The 22,334-nt window shown below is 41.9% G+C and overlaps 1 pseudogene; it reads right to left on the reverse strand.

Annotated features, from left to right (window-relative positions):
* Positions 1 to 235: 235 nt before the first annotated feature.
* On the reverse strand, positions 236 to 1,364 carry LOC130863924 (nucleolar protein 14-like; annotated as a pseudogene).
* Between the last annotated feature and the right edge of the window lie 20,970 nt (positions 1,365 to 22,334).

Below are 22,334 nucleotides of genomic sequence, written 5' to 3' on the forward strand. Positions count from 1 at the left end.
TGTTCACTCAGTGGTTGTCCTCTTTCCTGTAAGGTTAGTGAGTTTACTAGGACCCTCACACGTCTGCTTTGCTTTGCTTACTGTGATCTTGGAGTCTTAATGAGAAAAATCATTGCTTCTATCAATATCCAGAAGGTGTTGCCTATTTTTCTCAAGCACTTTCTGTTTCAAGTCTCATGTCCAAGTTTTTGGTGCATTCTGAGTTGATTTTTTGTTTTTACATTTACAAAACAATTTATTTTTTGAACTTTTTCCTCTTCAGAGCCTTCCATACCTTGTGCTTCCTTTCCGCATCCCGTTCCATGATTTCTGATAGCTGAATTCTGGCCAGGAACTGATTGTCCTTTCGGATCTCCCAGACGGCGCCTTTAAATTCCTGCTTGTGTTTGCGGATTCGTCTTTTCCTTTCCTGCTCTTTCTTCGTGCTGTCTTATTTCTGTCCAGAGTCAAGCACTTTGACTAGCCAAGGGGTGACCAGCTTTAGTAGGACTGGCTTGCTCTGCTCGCATGTCAGTGGCCAACAGTGCTGCTTTCGGCTTTCCATTCCCAACAGTATGCTTCGAGGCAGCTCCTGAAGGTCTTGGGGAAGGCTACAGTCCACAGGATGCTCTTTCAGGAGGGCTCAGTGGGGCCTGATGATGGTATGGAAGACCAGCGATACATTGTACATGAGCAGACAGTGCTTCAGCAGGGTCAGACAGGAGACCAGGCAGGATAGTCTTCCATGATTGGCTTCAGTTGCTGTCATAGTACTCAATCTTCTTGCCCAGTGCAAGGAAAGGCTTCCCCTCTGCCACGAGACCATATCTGCTTTGTCAGAGACACGAGCAATTCCAAGTTCTTCCCAAGTGCTCTGGGTGCACCAGAGCAGAACCTTGGATCTTAATGTTTGGAGTTGCTTTGTAAAGAATCCCAAGAAAAAAATTCAGAAGCTTAGAGACAACCCTCTGAGACAGGAACACATACTCTAGGATTACAGCACACAAACAGACCTTTTATCACATCTTGTAGAGAGAGGACCGGACACTTAATAAGCATCTGGCTCATGCATATCAGGGCAGGGGTCACAACTGGATGCCAGAAATCAGAGGTTGGAAATAAAAGCTCAGTGATTTTCAAATAAACAAACACATCCCACCCTGGAAACAATGCCCGGCCTTTGGTCTTAGTCATTTCTTCCATCTCATGCATGGTATCTCGGAGAAAAAAAATTTGATGGAGTCACTTGCAGATTCGGGAAACATCTGGCAAAGATTATATAGCTGCACAACCAACCTATTGATGGTCTTGAGGTCTGGTGCACTCTCTGTAGCCAAATCTCCTACGTATTGCCAAAGGAAGCAATGGTTTTCTTTGTTCATCATTTTCTGAGAATTGGTGTTGTTTATTTGAATCCAGAGAGATTTTTTTTTGTTTTTTTTTTTGTTTTGTTTTTTGTTTTGTTTTTCGAGACAGGGTTTCTCTGTGGTTTTGGAGCCTGTCCTGGAACTAGCTCTTGTAGACCAGGCTGGACTTGAACTCACAGAGATTCGCCTGCCTCTGCCTCCCGAGTGCTGGGATTAAAGGCGTGCGCCACCAACGCCCGGCTCCAGAGAGATTTTTGATTTGTTTGTGGTCTGTCCCTCTCTTTTTCCAATATATTGGCCGGCTATTTGGACCATTTCCCACCCTCCCTCTTAGGAGACCCACTTTCTCCTTTATTCCATTTCATCTTTTCTTTTTATATTATACTTGATGGTTTTATTCAATTTCTGGAACATGTGGTAAATCAACCTGTTTCTAAAAGAAACAGTAGAAAGTCTTATTTACCTTAAAGAACATCCAGACTTTTGTCTCCTCCACCACTTCTTAAGCTGCATTGATTTTGATACCTTTACTGTATTTTCTTTTATAAAGATGAGTCTCTTTGCTTCTTCTTCTTCTTCCCTATTCCCTATCCTTCTTTCTTATTATAGAGGTAGCACATAAGCGATGCTTTTCCTTCTTTTTCCCCACTTAACATTACCTTCAAGGAATTCCTATACATTGTTTTACAGAAATGTTTAGTTTACAATATTGTATGTTCCCTAGTTTTTTTTAACCTATCCCCCATCATTGAGCTTCTACTATATTGTAATTGCTACAAGAATTGTGTGCATTGTGTACAGATACATTGTCACTGCCCTATTATTTATGTGCATTAGCATAAAAACACAATAGAAGAGCATTACTAGAAACTAAGATAGAAGCTTAATACATGTTTATAAATTAAGGGCACAAATTTGATACTATCCATTAGATCTCTTTAACTTTTTCCTCACATTATAGTAATCTGGTTAATTGGGAAAATGCTGTTGCACTCATTTTATGAATTTGAAATGTAGTTATCTGTCTTCTTATTTACTATACTAAATGTATTTTTATGTAGATGAATATGAAGAACAAGATAAAAAGTTTGGCAGAGAAGACTCAATAACAGACATAAAGCCAAAGGAACAGAAAGGTTCTAAGACTGGGAGATTATATTTATATAGTAAGTGTGAGAATTATCTGTGATATTATGTTAACTTGAATAAAACTCATTATCCTATTTTCTGTTCATGAAAATTTGAGATCTATTTTATGAAATCTCTATTTGGTCCTAAAATACCTTAAGATAACTGGAGAACAATGACAGTTTGTACCCTTTTTCTGTAATTTCTTATTCTGTATTTATTTCATGGATAAAGCTCCTACGGACTAAGGCCCTGAAACAGGCCAGTAATTGACTTTTTAAGTGTGTGTTCTACCTTTCAACTCCATCCTACAGATTATATATTTTACAAAAATCTACGGAAAGTGTCTCTTCCTTGTACTAATAACCCTTGCCACAACCTCAAATAAGCAGGCAGAGATGTGCCTTAACTCAATCCTTAACTCAAACAATAGGTGTCAGCGTTCCCTAGTAGGACAACCTGTGAGCTGTTGGAAAGCCCCCAGCTCTTTCTTGACGGTAGCCCTGGTCAAAGGGAACAACGTCATGGTGACGCAGAGATTGGTGGTTCTTAAGGATTTCACCTGGGGAAATGAGAGTGCAGGGTGCTGAGGTACCTCATGGTAGCAGGGTCCCTTTTGTAATTGTTGGAGCAAAGAAGGCCAATTGTTGGCCATGTCCAGGTTGAGACATCACACCCCTTCCAAAACATGTCCAGACTCTCATCAGGCTTCATGGTAGTGGCACCTTGTGGGCAATAATTGTCCACCTGGTTGCCATATATGGATCCTTAGGGCAGGATTTGCCGTTCAGATAAGATCATCAATGAAACGCTGGTCCAGTGCTTCCTCTGAGGGTGGGACTTTCCCTTTGATGGCAGTTATCCTTGGAATTTTCTATGGCCCCGTGGAATATTGGGTAGCGTATGACAAGGTATTTCATGAACAGGTCACACTGACCATCTTCAGCCTGACCACAGGGTTCTGAGACAGCACCTGTGATGTCAATCTCCACATATCTATCCAGTCTCTTAGTTTAAACCGTCTCAAGAACTGAGTAATGAAGCTTCCATTTGGCGTAGGGACTGGAACCATGTAGTCCCTCACTGTGTCACCTTTGGGGCATCATTTGACTTACCTCTGGGCCTTGAGATCCCTGGTAGAGAGTCCATCAGTATGCTGCCTTAAGACTTCACTGTACCCCCAAACATTATGTCCAGAAGGGCTTTGAATGTATTGTCCGAGTATAAGCACTAATTATCATTTATTACATTTTGTTCATTACTAACCAATCACTGCCTATTGGCTATAGTTTCTATTGAATATTTCATAATTTTCTAGTTAATAGCCAGATTGGGTCATGTGCAATGACCTGACTTTACAAAGTGTTTTGTGACTTTCCTGGGGGTGACAATAAAAAAAAAAGTGTCTCCTTATGTTTGTGATTTTATTTTAGTTTTGAAATGTGGGGAACATACACATGATTTCTAAGCTAAGACATGAAAGAAAAGTTTAGTTAGGGAAATACAGTTTCTTCCCAAGGCCTCCCTGTTCCATTTTGTAGTTAACTGTGTATACTGCTTTCTGACACTTCTTATATTTCATTTGTTAAAGATAACTATGTGTGATTTTTCTCTTATCTTCATTGCTTACCTTTCTTCCTTTTAAAAGGCAGTGTTCAAGCCCATTCCTCTAGGCATAGTCTCCCAATATTGAGACCCTTCTCAATCCGTTTTCAGCTCTAAGTGCTGTTTTTTTTTATTATAATGTACATTGACCATAGCACATATCATGTACTAGCCTTACAATGGAATATAATATGCTTATTCAAACTCGTTTTTCACGATTAAACATTTATATTTTTATGTTCAATTACAGACAATGAAATAATGAATAAACCCACACATGCATTTTTGTTGTTTTGCCTTTGAAACCTATGTGATCTGTAAATTACAAGCAACTTAAGAAAGTAGAGGAGCTGGAGAGATGATTCTGCAGTTAAGAGTGATTCTAGCTCTTCTGCAGGACCTGAAACCATTTCCCAGCTCCCCTGTCTAGTGGTTCACAAGTACTTGTAACTTGAGATCCAGAGTATACAATGCTTCTGGCAATGGAGGCACCAACACACACCAATATGCATAAAAAATATATCCAAAGGTAAGAAGAGTAAATACTAACTATATTGTCCCCATAAAATATAAAATGACAAAGTTTAGGAGACAGTCCCTGGAACTCACCACCAGTGTCTCGTCAGATCTACCGCTGTGGTCATTTATTTATGACCCTGTGAAAACAGCACAAAATAACACTGAGAATTTGTTTGATATATGAACTAGAAGCTTTAAAATAGTTCTATTTTTCTGGTGGGTGCACTAACTATATCTCTCTGTATATAGCTCATGAGGAGGAATCAGAAAGGATAGTCTATGAAGAATCAGCAAAAGCCAAAGTTCCAGCAAAGAAACCAGATGCTTCTAAAGGAAAAGGACTTGCTCGTGAGTATAAAAACTACAGATTACTTTACTGTTTTTTTTTTTGTTTTTTTTTTTTTGTTTGTTTGTTTGTTTTTTTTTTTGTAGAATGGGACCAGCTGAGACTGGTCCTCCTGCCTCAGCTTCCAGGATGCTGGAATTACATATGTACGGCATTGTGCCACTGTATACTAAAATTATCTTAATCAGATCCAAAAATCTTGTCTTTGGTTCAAGAATCTGCATTTTACTGTGTGTGTGTTATGGGAATGTTGCTTTTACGAATGCAATAACTGCCAAACAAAAGCCAAGGTACGCATTGTTTTTCTTCAGTTGTTGTGGATGTAGTCATTTCAAAGGCATGATTACAGGCTGCCTAGCAATGTGTGTTCCCGTTCTCCAACTCCAGGAAGCTGGTAAAAGCCAGTTCACTCCACTAACCTGTGCAGTGAGCTCATTCCCTATGCTTCCACTGTGGAGCAGAACTGTTGCTGGAATTGTTAAGTTGGATGTAGTTTAGAGGGGCAGGTGAGGATAGATGCCAGCGGCCATGGGGCCTTTCAGATGGCCCCCACGGCTATTTGTAGGTCAGACTCACTCAGAAGATGAGGTCTGCTCGGGAGACTCATCGATTGCTTCTGGTGGCATCCTACTGATGGGAATAAGAGGCTCACCAGCAGAAGAGATCCACAAATAACACTACTTATTTAGTTCCTATTGGGACCAAGACAGACCAAAGTTTAGCAGTTAGCTAAGCAAGAATGAGACTCTATTTTCCTCCCAACTTTTTCAAAGAATTTTATTTAAATATATGGTCATACACACCTTATCTGTATTAATGGACCAGTAACAGTGTATAAGAGTCAGCAGAGCATGAATTCCTTGTTAGGTAGTACCCTCCCCTAGGCCTGCCATGGGCTATCACAGTCCTCTAGCAGAAGCAGCCACTTTCATACACTTAGTTAACAAGACTCCTTCCTCTATGGCAGAAGAAACTATTCAGGTCTCTGTATCTCTGCAGATCAATGGTGACTGAACTGCAGAGACTTGCATTCTTTCTTTCTTTATTTATTTTAAAAAAAGAAGTAATGAATACAAGAAACAGTGTTGCAGCAAACTTGTCAGAAATTTGAACTTAGGAATTTCAAACTTAAGTATTTTTGGAGACAAAGTCTCATCTATCCCAGGCTGGTCTTCAACTGGCTATGTAGCCAAAGGTGACCTTGAATCCCCCAGTACCCACCTCCTGAGTACTAAGATCCTAGGCACATGCCATCAGACACAGTTTCAAGCATGCTTGTCTTCATGCAGTGAATTAAATGTACCTGTTTTATGCAGCTCCTGAAGCAGATGATGGAGCACTCAGCCCTGAGATTAAAGGTTCAGTATCAAAAGCAGACGTGCAAACAAAGAAACAGAGAATGTACAAAAGAGAAAGATTCCCTGGTGAGTATGCAACACACACACACATACACAGTGGTAGCTTCTTTCCATTCGTCTCTCTGGTTGGTCTTTCAGTTTCCTTCATGAATATTTATATAAGCACACATTCACTGAAACCATTAAGGCTTTTATATTCTTGTCCATCAGTTGGCTTCGTCTTGCAGAGGGGTTTCTTTTAGCTACATAAGCACTGGCAAGATGCTTCAGTGAACAAAGGCAGTTGCTACACGAGCCTGACGATCTAAATTTGATTACAAATCCCATAAAAATGGAAATGCCACGAAGCTGTTGTCTGACCTCCGTATGCAAATGTGCATATGCAATAACAATAATCAAAGTTAGTTTACCTAGATAACCAGGGAAGGTGGCAGGAATAAAACTAGAAATCTGATTTTGAGTATTGATCTTGATATTTTTGTCCTCTCTCTACATCATGACCTGTGAGAAGTGTATAGTATCTCTGCAAAGGATAGACTTATATTTTTTCCCAGTACATAGGCCATCATGTAAAACCAAAATGGTACCCAACAAGGAAGTAACAAGTCTCAGATGCTCCTCCCCTCCTTGGGCAGTGTAGCTGCCAAGGCTCTGAGGAAAGGTGTGTAGTGAAAGGCCCACACTGTGCTGCTCCCTACTAAGGCAAGCAGAATTCCTTCCCTTATTGTGGAGGCAATTATCCAGGTCCCAACGTTCTTTGAATGGCTAGGCAACATGATCCTGGGGACTTTCTCACAAAAGCAAAAGTCTTAGAAACTCACTATATCATAGACATGCTTACAGCCAGTGAGGACCACTGGTGAAGCCCTATGTGCAATGCCCTCATCACCTTAAGATCATAAACTATAAACAAAACCTGGGCCCATGCCATCCCTTTCAGAGTCCCTGGGTTGGAGCTCTTGTTTAGTACCTGGACATCTTGGTCAGCAAGTCTGAAGTTAAAAACAACTATGGTTCCAGTGAAAGTTGAAAATCTTGGAAACATGATTCATAGCCATCAAGCATGCTCTGTGGGACCTGCCAGCACATTTTGAGGCCAGTGGTGTAGCCAACCGAGTGTTGAGTGGGATGGTGGGACCCTGTCTTGCAACTGCAGCACCCTACCTTCTGAGAGTACCCTGCAATGACCAGTGTGCAAACGCTGTTTCTTCTGGAACGGTGTTGTACATCTATTACTGTAAATATCACAAACTATTTATTTCTTCTGATCTAGAGGTGTGGTTGTCATAGGTACAGCACACAGAACACTGTGGCACAAGACCCAGGAATGGAGGGTGTAGGTAGGTCAGCCAGCGCAGACCAGACAGCAGGCAAAGGTAGAACTTCTGAACTTATGTCCAGCGAGTTCTTTCTTGGAGGAGTTCACAAGCAGGTGCTTGAGCAGCTGGCCAGGAGCTGTTTCCTCTAGGAAATCTGTACCTGTTTGGGTCAATGACAAGTGAAAGTCACAAGGTAGTAAGCACGGTGAAGCATCAGGTGACTTGCCTGGGATCCTGTTCATGCCAGGTGATCTCAGAAGGGTTAGAGCCTGATTCATGGGGCTTTCTTAGTGTTCCCAGGAGACAGAGCAAGAGGGCATCCATGGTAGGAGCTTGGGAATCACACACTATGACTCAGGATGGCTACTCTGTGTTCAGTATTTCAGCTGGGCTTTTAAAACAACAAACCTAGCTCAAGGTAACAGTTAACCATGACTTACTGCATCATTAAAAAAAAAAAAACTGCTTAGATTTCCTTTACCCCACCCCCTCCCTAAATAGCTCTGGACAAGGGACAGACACATTAGCACAGAAAGCAGCAGATGGGCGTGCGCGCATGGTGGGTGTCTCAGCCCCAGCAGACTAAACCAAAGGCCCTTTTGGTTTTGTAGTTTCTGAGGCCAAGACAGGTAGAACCCCAAGAAGCCCCACCCCCATAACCAGACAGTTTGGAATTGCTGAGCACATGCCTCTGGAACAATAATACAGCCTAGCCGGGAGGTGGTGGCGCACGCCTTTAATTCCAGCGCTCAGGAGGCAGAGGCAGGAGGATCTCTGTGAGTTCGAGGCCAGCCTGGTATACAAGAGCTAGTTCCAGGACAGGCTCCAAAGCTACAGAGAAACCCTGTCTCGAAAAACTAATATGTTTATATATCCTAAAGTCCTTCAGGTTTATTTCATAACTGCCAACCCCACTCCACAGTGCCGGTTTGTGTCCAATATTATATCATTGAGTCATTGTTTTTGTTTTCCTTTAATACCTTAATTTCATTTTCTGTTTTCATTTTGCCTCATGTACTTATTGATAAAATTTTCTCCCCCAAATATATAGAACCTGAAATTTTCCCCCAAAGTAAAAATCCATAGAAAAATACACTTAAAGGGGTTTCCTTTCTTCCCTAGTCCTGACCTCTCTCTTTGTAGGTAACCACTACCATCGCTTCTCCTCTCTGTCCTGGGCTGGTTTTTAAAAAAGACAGCCATCTCAGCCAGGCAGGCAAGCAGCAAGAGGAAGACTTCAAGGCCACCCTAGGCAACCCAGACCCTGTCTCAAAGTAAAAAGCAAAAAGAAGGCTAGGAATTGTAGCTTCATTGTCCAGTGCTTGCCTCACAGACAACAAGGCCCAGGTTTAACCCCAATACCACAAGTGTAAACAAATAACCATTGCTCTTTCTCTATTTTCTAGTTACTCCTCTTCCTAAACACATAGAGAGTATGCAAGTTTTCTCCTTGGTAGGGTTTTTTTTTCTTTCTGGATATTGAACATGTGCATCTTCCTGTTTCTACAAATATACTTTTGCCTAAAGGACACATTGCCCGAAGCAGTTGGAGATGAACAGAGAGTAGACACCTAGACATGTAGGTAGAGTGGTGCTTCAACACACAACCACTAAGAGTAGCTTCACAATTTTCTTGTTGTATTGGATCCTGTGGTAATGTACCTACAGCTATCGAAATGAGAGAAAATTCCGCTGCACTATTATCACAGCTTTGAAATCTGGAGACCCCGAAAGTGGATCTATGTTCTAACGAGAGGTAAAATGTGTTTCTTCATGCAGTCTCTCACGAAGTGCCAGATAGAAGTTTTGAACATCAAGACTCCGACTTGATATTTGAGATCCAGGCAAAGAAACTAAGAATTTTCAAACCAGAAAGTGGTAAGTGTAAAAGTTATAGTTAACTTCAAATTTAAAGCATTAATCTCATCAAATCCTTCTCTCTGTTCATTTCTTTATTAATTAACCAATGAAAGCAACAGATAGAAAGATGACCCTCCTCCATCACACGAACATAGAATTTATAGAAATTTTGTATCTTGACCTAAAATATGAGTCATTAAAAAATTATTAGAGAACCAAAGTGTTGTGGATTTGTTGGACATTTCTGGTCTTAAGGCTCACCCCGCTCCAACAGACATATGGGTTCAGTGTTCACCAAGCCCCAGTGATTTCTCAGCAGTTGCTCCTAGGTGTTCCTTTTCTGCAATTATAGGAGACTGTGGATCCAAAACCCAGTGGGTGCTGTTCCATGATCCTTTTCACAGATTCCATCTGTCAACCAAAGAGTCTGCTGAGACAGAAAAGTCCATCAGAGGCTCAGGAGAAGGGCTGCCTGAGTTGCCTAGTGGAGGATGTGATGGCTGATTTTATGTCAACATTAGCTAGAGTTGTCTGAAACGGGAGAACCTCAACTGAGAAAATGTGTCTATAAGTTCAGGCTGTAAGGCATTGTCTTAACTAATGATTAATGGGGAAGGCCATGTCTATTGTGGGTGGTACCGTGTGATCCTGGTTTTTATAAGAAAGCATACAAAGCAAGCCATGGGAAGCAAGCCAGTGAGCAGCATCCTTCCAGGGCCTCAGTTTTGGTTTCTGCCTCCCGATCATACTCTGAGTTCCTGTCCTGACTTCATTCAGTAATGGACTAAAATGTGAAAATGTAAGCCACATAAACCCTTTCCTCCCCAACTTGCTTTTGGTCGTGCTGTTTCGTCATAGTAATAGTAACCGCAACTAAGTCAAAAGGCCTCCATGGCTTCCTGTCTGTCAGCCAGATGGGTGAACCCTCAAGTAGCTAATGGAGGCCATGCAAGGGCTCTAGAAACCATAACCCTGGCGGCTGTCATTTGCTAAGATGGCAAGGTCATAACACTTTGGCAGCTGTCTTCCTTGCTTTGGAATTACCTATTTATTCCTAGGTTTCCCACAGAATTTCACATGAGTGTTAGGTTTCTATCTCTGGCCTGCATTAATGGTCCAGCTGTGTTATAACGAGGTTCTAGTCCTCCCTAGCATTGCCTTTGTCTAGTCCCAGGGAAGGGTGTGGTCAGGACCATGGGAGTTTGCTGTTTCTCAAGAGTGCTACTTTTCCTGGGCCATCCCCTTTGGAAAGATGTAATTCTTTCCACATCAGACAAACTGACCCTGGTTGTCTGTATGGACAGGAATGCTGACGCGGGTGCTTACAAGGTCATTCACTTCATATCCAAAGCCCTCAGCTTGAGTGGCAGCCACTGTTGGCAGCACAGTGTCAAGCAATGCCAACGCCAGCAACCACACTGCAAGGTCAAGTTTCCAATGAGCAATTGTTACCAAACTCCCAAGACCAGCCGGTAAACACATCTTCCTTAAGCAGACGATGAGAGCAGCCATGTCTTATCCTGGAGACAGCTGATACTATTTCCGAGCTGCAAAAGTACCCAGCAGGCTCATGACATAATCCTAATGGCAACAGTTCTCGGGGGCCAGGATGAGGGCAATCAGGGCATTTCAGCCACTTTGTGTCTGACAAGGACCCATTCAATACTGGTTGCTATGGCAGTGGAGAGTGTAGGGCTTGCAGAGACCCTCTCAGCAGAACCCAGATGCTGTCATGCTTCTCCAGCATTTACATGTAGTGGCTCAGCATGCCAGTGACTCAGCATGTCAGTGACTCAGCATGCCAGGGGCTCAGCATGCCAGTGACTCAGCATGCCAGTGGCTCAGCATGCCAGGGGCTCAGCATGCCAGTGACTCAGCATGCCAGTGGCTCAGCATGCCAGTGACTCAGCATGCCAGTGGTTCAGCATGCCAGTGACTCAGCATGCCAGGGGCTCAGCATGTCAGTGACTCAGCATGTCAGTGGTTCAGCATGTCAGTGACTCAGCATGCCAGGGGGGTCAGCATGTCAGTGACTCAGCATGCCAGGGGCTCAGCATGTTGGTGGCTCAGCATGCCAGTGACTCAGCATGCCAGGGGCTCAGCATGCCGGCTCAGCATGCCAGGGGCTCAGCATGCCGGTGACTCAGCATGCCAGGGGCTCAGCATGCCGGTGGCTCAGCATGCCAGTGGCTCAGCATGCCAGGGTCTCAGCATGCCAGTGGTTCAGCATGCCAGTGACTCAGCATGCCAGGGGCTCAGCATGCCGGTGGTTCAGCATACCAGTGACTCAACATGCCAGGGGCTCAGCATGTCAGTGACTCAGCATGCCAGGGGCTCAGCATGTCAGTGACTCAGCATGCCAGGGTCTCAGCATGTCAGGGTCTCAGCATGCCAGGGGCTCAGCATGTCAGTGCTCAGCATGCCAGGGGCTCAGCATGCCAGTGCCTCAGGGACTGGGCATCACCTGTATATCACCACCCAACAAACATGAGCAAAAGGCATCCCTTTGCCCTCCTCCCCCAAACTTTAGCTCTGAGCCAGGCTCACCGTTTCCCCAAGCAGGCCAGAAGAACACTGGCCATCTCATAGTCTTATTTTTATTTGTTGTTTATTAGGCTGGAGTCAAGAGTATGGGTAAAATTTGTCAGGGTTAATGGATTTGTTTCAGAATTCACCAGGAGGGGAAGAAACTGCACTTGTATTAGTCAGGGCCATATCCACCAGGAAGACTCTAGGTGACTTCTTTGACCACAGAGGGGGAATGGTTCAGAAGCAAGCAGTCATCCACACCATGTTTATCCCATGCATATTTACAGGCAAACATCCTTTTCATTCAGTGCCTACTTAGCATATGAGTCCTTCAACCAACATCCTGTGCTGGAAAACACTGATGACCTTAAATACTTATCAGTGGTAAATAATGCCTGGGAAATGTGTGTTTTCATCAGTGGGTCTACGACTAGATCTTAGTATAAAGTACAAAGAACCCGAGGGAGGCAGAGGCTAATATAAGGCATTAAATACCCAGACATACAGAGCAATGGAACCTTAATGTACATTATAGGGACTTAGTAGTCTTCAGCATGTCTTAGCATCCTGGTCATTCTATGTTTACAAGATGACAAAATATGACTATGGCTGTATCAATTTGGAATCTGGATGCTTTGCAAATCTGTTTTTTTTTTCTAGTAAGTGGTGAAATTTCTCTCTTAATATAGTTCACAGTGAAGTATCAGATAAGAACATCAGACTGGAAGATCAAAAAGCACAGTCAAGCTCCCAAGTCCAATTAAAGAAGCAAAAATCACTGGGAGGGGAAATATTTACTAGTAAGTACAATGACTGCAACTATCTTAGATTATTTTAAATTTAACGCATTAAAACTTCTGTTTGATTCACAAATGTATATGTAATTGCATATCTTATAGAAAAGTCTACACTCTAAACACAAAATTTGAGCACTGCCAGCCTTACTCAAAATCAAAAGCAACATCACTGTTTTGACCGTTATTTCTTATAACAAGACTATGGTTCATGGGTACCAAGAATAGTGATGGGCAAATCACTCTTTAGTGAACAATTAGTGTTTTCAGCTGACCCCAGCACCTCCGGCTTGCCCAGGCTCCAGTCAGCAGACGGACGATTCATCCATATGACCCTGAAAGGGCAAATGCAAGTCACAGGGGTCCAGGAAGGGGCCCACCGGGATGGTCAGATGTTGTTTGTGGCCTACTCAGAGTTGTGGGGTCTTCATGGGAAGCAGGGAGATGAGTACCATGTGAGCTCTCTGGCTAGACTGTGGATGCAGAAATAGCTTTGCAGACCCATTAGTTTTTCCTGTTATTTTGGCTTGAGAGGTGGGAGGATCAATTACACGCAGTCATCTTTTCTAAAGTGAGAGGCCAGGATGCTTTCAGATCCTGCTCAGGAGTTTCACACACCAGGAACTTTTTGTGCCTTACAGAAAACAATGGCCCCAGTCACGTGCCACGTGTGGAAGACAACATGTGGCTCTTTGGGGTCTGTGCCCTTATCTGAGCCTATTTAGATGATTCTGTCAATACAGTAGTGGATTTTTTCCAGATTATGATCTGTGCAGTAGTTAGAACATCAGGGTCCGCCATGGAAAGATTCAAGCAATGTGTTGGGTGCCCCCTTTACAAAGCTAACCAACCCTGACCATCTGTATCTGAAAATTCACAAAAGAGATTGGGTTGCCAATTGATGAATGCTAAGCTTCGTCCTATGCTTATTGCTGTCACCATTGCAGGTAACCCCAGTACTGGTGGTGGCAGCCAGGCTTTATGGGCCCTCATCAATCTGTCTGGGTACCCAACATCTTGCACTTGTGCTGAACATAGCTGCTCAGTAGAAAAACAGCTTGTGGCTTTAATTTTTTTCGGCAATGATGGATAATCATGCCCACCTTCTTCCTTGAATAGTGAAGATGTTTTTTGATGTGTCAGTAGCCTGGGTGCAGGATGTGGGAGACCCATTCCTGTGGGTAGTTCTTCCAGAGTGTGCGTGCACTCGTAAAGGTTGTGACAATGGGGGTTTCTAGTTGCCTGAAGGAGATTTACCAATAGCAGAGAATATAAAGGCTCACTTTTGATTGCCTCAGAACAAAACTAGAAAGAATTGCCTGATTGCCTCTCATTCTCATGGTGGGAACTGTGTGATCACAGCACTTAGCTTATTTCTAAGGCCCCGGTCATGCTAAGTTATGGAATGTGAAAAGTCTGGATAAAAGTTGAAATCTGTACTAAGGAACCCCTTGTACCTAACTCCTTTCTTCATCAAAGAGGCAAAACACACAAGTCTCTGGACCTACTGGGAAGACTGGAACAAATTACAATTCTCTGAAGCCCATCAAATATGGATATTGGTACTTTCTGGCAAACAAACACAACACACACACCACGGCTCACTGTCTGGCCTTCATGTTTAATGGAGAGGCCATCCATCTAGTAGATTGACACAAGGTTGTTTAGTAGCACCAAGATCTCTTTCCTAAGGCCTTTCACACATAAAACACAAAACCAATGAAACACTCAGTAGTGAAGGGCCTGCAGTGTCCAGCAGATGATCAAGTGTGTGTTTCTATCTCTCTGCTGGGCCATGTTTGCTGCCTGAGCAGCCACTTTTCCATGCCCCCAAAGTGATCAACTAAAGATTTGAGTAAGTTTGGTTGAGTTTGATAACCAATATAAAGCAACTAACTCCCCCCCAAAGAATTTTTGAGTCTGGTCAACAATCTTGCATTCAGTTGTTTTCTGCCCCCTCGTTGTGCAGTGAATGGATCAGCCAATCACTCTATGGTTTCTCTAAATTGTCCTAGCACAGAAGCTAAAATACTGAATGGCGAAGGGGAGGTAACTGAGAATCTCTCCATGCCACTGACACTTAGGGCACACATTGACATGGGAAAGGGGTGTCCCGCTAAGCCCCTGGTGTCTTACTGTGATAGTTAGGGTGTGAGCATGCTCCCTGACATTCCAGCATCCCTCAACATGTTCAGTGGGAACTCTGAGAGTTTCGTTGCACTAGAAGGGCTTCATTTGTTAACCTGCTTGTTGCCTATGTCGTTATAGAAAATTGTTAGGTTTTAAGTTGGCCGGTTAAAATAGTAAGCCTAACTAGAAGTAACCATTGAGCATTTACTCACACCCTGCTGTGGAAGAAGTGAAAGTAAAAGTTTAAAAAAAAAGGACCAAACTCCACCAGGTTTTCATTTTTCCTTACAGAATGACTATAGCAGATTAAGTCCCTCATAGTGGAAGATGCCCCAAATGCAGTCCCAGAGTACTGCTGGGAGGGGAGAAGGAAGGAGTCAAGGAAAGAGAAACATCAAATCAGAATAGAGAACGGGTTTTCTTTTCAGATATTTTTCCTTGACAAGTAATCATGTGTATATTCTGTGGGGCTGTTCCCTGCCAGGAGATCCCAGATGGGATAGGATGGAGAGAGAACAAGTGGATGCTGCCAGGCATTCGTCACTCTGCTTCCCAAATGTGGGCGCAGCATGGCCCACTGTGAATGGATTGTACCCTTAAAGTGTGCACCAGAATAAAATTTTATCCCTTAAGGAACCTTTTCCAGAGATCTCATCACAGCAACAGGAGGAGGAAACAAGACCCTAGCCTGTCCCCGGGTGTCCAAGCTGCACTCACTCCTTAGTGACTCATGGGGGTTCTGCCTTATCTCTGTAACTTGTTTGCAGTTTGTTCCTCACTCCTCATTGATTTAATTTTATTTTTTGAATGAAGTGTGTACAATCACCCAGGTGCCCCAAGAGGACTGTTCTTCTTCCACAGTCTGCACACTCCCCAACTACAGCATTCTCTGCTTGTCTTTCAGTACAAAGGTTAGCACACTAGACACCATATTTTAGGTCTCTCCCGTTTTATTTATCCTTCTCCCATTCAATACATCCTGACCACAGTCTCCCCTCCCTCCACTCTTCCTAGTCCCCCCCCCCCAACTACCTTCCCTCACACCCAGATTCACTACTCTTCCTCCTCCCCTCAGGAAAAAGTAGGCCTCCCAGGACTATCAACCAAACAAGGCATAACAAGAAGCAAAAGGACAGGCACAGACCCTCATATGGAGGCTGGAAGAGGCAGCGCAGTAGGAGGAAAAGGGTCCCAAGAGCAAGCAAAGAATCAGAGACAGCCTCCCACTCCCACTATCAGGAGTCCCACAAAACCCTCAAGCTGAACAACCATAACATACATGTGCACAGGACCTAGCAAAACATGCAGGCTTCATGATTGCCCTATGAGCCCTGCTTAGTTGATTCTGTGGGCCTTGTTCTCGAGGTATCCTCTACTCCTCTGGCTCCTGCAGTCCTTTCTCCTCATCTTCCACAGGGTTCCCCAAGCTGTGCCTAATATTTGGCTGTGTATTTCTGCATCGGCTTCCATCAGCTGTCAACTGTGGGGCTGGGCACCTATCTATGAGTGTAGCAAAATATCATTAGGAATCACTTCATTGACTTTTTTTTTTCTTCTCTTTCTTTTTATTTTCTTTTTTTCTTTCTTTCTTTTTTTTTTTTTTTTGTGTGTGTGTGTGTGTCAGTCATGCTTGGCTCTACTCTAGACCTCTGGGTCATCCAGTTTCTGGTTCCTGGCCATCCAGGTAGTATCGGGCATGGGCTTCCTCGTGGTTTGGGCCATATGAAAATCAGAGGAATTGCTATTGTATACTTGTCATCTCATTAGAAATTTGAACCCTGATGTTCCATAGATTTTTCCTTTATGTTGAAGAGACTGAATGTATCTCTTTATGTAGTTCATTTTGCAGCGCCGGATGATGTCTCTACTCATTTGCATCAAGAGTCCTCATTAGAATTCCAGGCCCAAGCAGAGAGAGGAACAACTTCTGAGGATGTGCGATTCGGCCGTGAGTAGACCAAGCATAAAGAGCTTGTTGCCAAACTCAACAGGAAGCCTGCGTCTCCTTGTCCTGGATTTCATTGGAGGGAAAGAAAACAATGATCAGTGGAGTCTGGGAGCTGTTTGGCTCGGCAGGAGCTGCTAAGACAGGCTGTCCACATACTCATGGATCTTGGACGTGGCTTTCCACACTCCCCATGGGTGAGAAGTTTGAGTGCTCAGAAACTCCCTGACACATATGTTTTCTTTCTCCTTAGCCGTTCCTGTAGAATACCAGAAAAAGGATGGATCAGCGGACAATCTATTTCCTGAGAAGAAACTTATTATAACCAGAAGCCCGACTCAGAACAAGAAATATGCCTCTCCTCAGGAAGAAAGTGCAGAGAGTATGTACATCTCTTTTACATTGTTTCTAAGTAAACTCGAAAACCCTTCCTGTTGGGTTTGTGAATAGGTCTGTAGCCATATGTTTCTTTGGACTAATCCATGCACCCCACTTCTGAATCTTCTGATAATCTAGATGTCTTTTGTAATTAATTGCTGATTTGCCTGTGCTCAGAGCCCATTTTCTAGATTTCTACTTCTTATTGTAGTGTTGGGTTCTGCTTTGAGCTGATAAAGTTATAGTCTTTATGTAAATACAGACTTGAAAGTCATGTCTTCAAGGTCAGAGCATATTATCCTTCTAAAGGGACACTCATGGCTTAATAATTTTCTTCATTGCCCTTAATAACTGCCTTATCTGGTGTTATGTGGTGCAGCACACCTTCTTCTGACTAGCTCCTCAATAATTTTCTGTCTCCGTTGCTTTAATTTTCTTCTATTTTATGATCCCAGTGTTTCTCTTATAGGGAACATGTACTGCAGGTGCTTTTGTGCTTATTATGATACTTATTTTTCAATAAGCTTTTAAGGGCATATGCAGTCAAAGTATGAATATTCATTTTCAATTTTTTTTAGATTTGCTTTTTATGTGTATGAGTGTTTTGCTTGCACGTATGCACGCTCCATGTGCATGACTCGTGCCCACGGACATCAGAAGAGGGTGTCAGATCCATGTCACGGGAGTTACAGATAGTTCTGAGCCACCATGTCCATCCTGGGAACTGAACATATGTCCTCTAGGAGAGCGACTAGTGCTCTTAACCACTGAGAACCATCTCTTCAATCCCAAATTATAGATATTCTAAGCCGTAATAACTCCCTTTTCCTTTGATTTTCCCATTTTACTACCTGCTATGTTGCTTTTACTCTGCCGTACTTTTTGTGATTGTGTCTGATGTCATGTTGCATGCTAAATTTTAAACTTCAAAGTTCAGTAAGAACTTTGGATTCAGGAAGAAAAGTAAATAATAATTTAAAATACATGAGTATAATGATGTTTATAGTAATGAATAAAATAAACTATAATATTGGTGAACTAAAACTACTTAAATAAAAAAGTAGCAAACGTGCTTTTACACATGAGTAGTTAAGCATACATTTACAGTATTTCTATGTTTATACTTGAAAATAATTGCCCTGCATCATTCAAAAGTGAAAAAAGATTTCAGACCAGCCCCAGGCCGATGTGAGGTCAGAGGTCCTACACTCAGACTCCAGCCCAAACCTAGGATCCCACCTTACCATGCTATACCTTGGACTAGCTCCATGTAGGGTCAGAGAATCATGCCTAGAGCCCCATCCCAAAGCCAGGACCCTATAGCCATCCATCTCAGACTTGGTCCCTTATGAGGTCAGAAACCTATTCCTAGAGTCCTAGAATACCAAATAGGCTGGACTAGAAAAGAAATTGCAGTGTATTGAAATCTCTGAATGAGAAACACCAAGTCACATGTAAAGGCAGGCCCATTAAAGCAGACTTTCAATGGAAACCTTTAAAGCAAGAAGGGTTTGGAATGATATACTTTCAAGTTCTAAAGATCACAGCTGTGAACACAGATTATCAGCCATAGTGTCTGCCGTGATTGAGAAAGAAATAAAAACTTTGCACAAAAACATAAGCTAAAGGAAGCTATAAACTCCAAACCAGCCCTACAGAGTATTCTAGAAGGGATCCTTTGGACTAAGGAGAGTGATTCAAGACAGCCAAGAGCCTACTGGGGAAAATTAAAAGCTGCCAAAACAATCGTTATATAACAGAGAAAGAATTAAGAACCAAACACTACAAAACCAACCCAACAAGAAGACATTACAATTCTATACATACACACACCAAACGGGGGTATACCAAGGTTGATAAAACACATTATGAGATATAAAAATTTGGATTTCCCCAAGAGCAAATACCCTGCTCTCATCATGAAATTCATCTTAGCATGAAATATCTACACTAAAGACACCGTAGGCCAAATGCACTTAACAGACATCTATCTATAGAACATTCCATCCTACCTCTTTAGAATGCACATTCTTCTCAGGCTCCTGTGGCCCTTTCTCTAAAATAGGCCACATATGGAGATAGAAAGCAAACCTTAGAAAAGTTAGGAAAGAAAAAAAGAAATTCCTGTATTCCACTGTGATCACAGTGGAATAAAACTATAAATTGACAGCAAGTGTAGATGCGTTTTGTTATTGTTTCTATATCACTTATTTCTGCCCTGATTTTTGGTATTTCTCTCCATCTGTTGCTTTTGGAATTTGTTTGTTTTTTGGTCTTCTAAAGGTTTAAGATGTATCATCAGCTTATTTATTTGAGATCTCTCTGATTTCTTTTTTATTTTTAATTTTATCATGGTGTGTGTGTATGTGGGTGTGTATTTTGTCTGTGTAAGTGTTCCTGCACCATGTGCATGCAGTACCTGGGGAGGCCAGAAGAGGGCATTGGAACTGGAGTTGCAGATGGTTGTGATCCACTCTGTGGGTGCCATGAATCAAACCTGGATAGGAGTAGCAGCCAGGGCTCTTCACTGCCAGCCTTCTACCACCACCACCCCTGATTATTTTAATGTAGGCACTTAGAGCTATCAACTTCCCTGTTAGGATTACACGTATTGTTTCTCATGTGCTTTGCTATATTGTATTTTCATCTTCCTCCCACTTAGGGCAAAATCATCCCCTTCTTCATTTCTTCACTGGCCCATTCATCATTCAACCATCAGTCATTTCATCTCCAGAGCTGGCTTATTTTCTCTAGTTTCTCCTGCTGTTGGTTGCAAGCTTTCTCCCATTGTGTTCAGGCAGAATACAGGACATTACTCCAGTTTTGCTGTATTGGTTAGACTTGCTTCATGTCCTAATATGCAACCTATTTTAGAGAATGTCCCTTGGAAGGCTAAGAAGAATGCATACTGTGTTCAAGTAGAATGTTTTGTAGACATCTGCTAGGCCCATCAAATCTATGATGTCACTTAATTCCATCCAGAATATCTTTGTTCATTTTATTTTTGTCCACTTGGCCTAATGGTGAGTGTGGTATATTAGAAGTTACCCACTATTATTACATTGGGGTTTATCAGTGACTTTGATTCTAATAGTATTTATTTTAGGAAATTGGATGAGTCTGTTTGGTGTGTATATATACATATGGTTATAATTTCCTCTCGCTGGATTGTTCTCTTGATCCCTATGAAGTGGCCCTCATTGTCTCTTCTGACTATTTTGGTTTAAAACTGATTTTTTTGTCAGATACTAAATAAAAACACCTGCTTGTTTCCTGGTTCAATTTGCTTGGAACTCTTTTTTCCATCCTTTCACCCTAAATTAGTGTTTATCTTTGGGAGTGAGTTATGTTTCTTTGAAATGACAAAAAGAACAATCTTGCTTTCTAATGAAATCCACTAGATGCTCTTTTCTTAGGGGAATTGAGAACATTGCTATTCAGAGTTATTATTAAAAGATATATATTGAGTCTTAGTATTGTGTTGGTTTTATTAGTTGCTTCATGATTTTTCGGTCCCTTCTTGCTTGAAAAGTATCTTGCTGTTATTTATATTTTACTACTGTAGCCTCTTAGATGTGCTTATCTTTGTCTTCAGTCTGATGGATTCCTTCCAATATCTTCTCTAGGGCTGGCTTGGCGGTAATGTATTCCTTAGCCTGTTTCTATTATGGAATGTTTTTCTATTGCTTTCAGTTCTGCTACAACTAGTCTAGGTTGTCACTTGAAATCTTTCAGCATTTAAATACATCATTTCAAGTCCTTTTAATGTGAGCATCAGTTATCCTGATGTACTTCATATGGGACTTTGCCCTTCACTTTGGCAGATTTCAGTATGCTTTATTTGTTCTGTACATTCATATATGACATGAGGAATTTCTTTACTGGTCCTACTTGTTTAGTGAACTGTGTGCCTCTTATATTGTATATATAGATGGGCTTCTCTTTCTCTAGATTTTCTTCTATGACTTCATTAAAAACATTTTTTGTGTCTCTTGTTTAGAATTATTTTACCTATTTTATGCACATAATTATCAATTTTGCCTTTTCATGGTGTTACAAAGTTCTTGCCTGGACCATTCATACTTACGTTTTTATTATCTTGACTGAATGACCAGTTCCTCTACTTTGTCTTCCAATGATGATCTTTTGTCTTCCACATGATCCATTGTGTTCATGAAGTTTTCTATTAAACTTATTTGATCTACTATGTTTTCATTTCCATTATCATTTTAGTTTGGGTTTTCTTCAGTATTTCTATCTGTTTAATTCTATTTCTGTGTCACGAATAGACTATTTTATTTTGCTGTTTGCATTCTCTTGGAAAATACTCATTTTTGGTTTGGTTAAACTTAGGTTTAACCCATTCTTTTTGAGCCTTTCATGGGGACTGTTACATAAGTGGTTTTCATCAGGGAACATGGCAGTGGGATTGATAATTTCTGAAGGAGGTGTGTTGTCTTGGTTTTTCTGCTATTTGTGGTTTTGTTCTGGGATCTGCCCATCCGGTTTTAGATCATTGGTTAAGATTTGAGTTGTTATTTTTGCTCTTTTAATTCACGGCTTCTCTTTTTCAGTTGAGGAATTCTTAGTGTTCAGTTCACTAAGGTCTAGTAGTTGTGCTGATGTGTTAGACCGGTGTTCTGGTACACTGTCTGCAGCAACAATCACTACTCGATGATTAACTCACTCTATATAGAGGAGCAGTCCACAACAAAACAAACATGTGCTAAGTACCAATTGTTGTTTTAGGCAGGAAAGGGACCCAGATAATTTTGTTCATACTTAGTATGTTAATTGTTGTTAAATGGAGCAGAAAGGAAACGAAGATAAAAAGAAGAAAGCAATCACAGTAGGGCTACTGACTAGTATTAAGCTATTGAATAGGTTTTAGAGAAGGGAGCATTCAAGGGGTGGGAAGAGCAGACAAGGGGGAATTGAGAGGAGGTGTGGAAGTTTTGCCTAACAGTAGACTAAGAAGCTACAGTAAAGACGTGTACCCTGGTCACAAACTCGGTCAGCCTGGGGCTTTGAGAGAAGTCACAGTAAAAGGAAAGGATATGTGAAAAAGATAAATGTT

The sequence above is a fragment of the Chionomys nivalis genome, chromosome 21 (assembly GCF_950005125.1).
Source record: "Chionomys nivalis chromosome 21, mChiNiv1.1, whole genome shotgun sequence".
Classification (NCBI taxonomy): Eukaryota; Metazoa; Chordata; class Mammalia; order Rodentia; family Cricetidae; genus Chionomys; species Chionomys nivalis.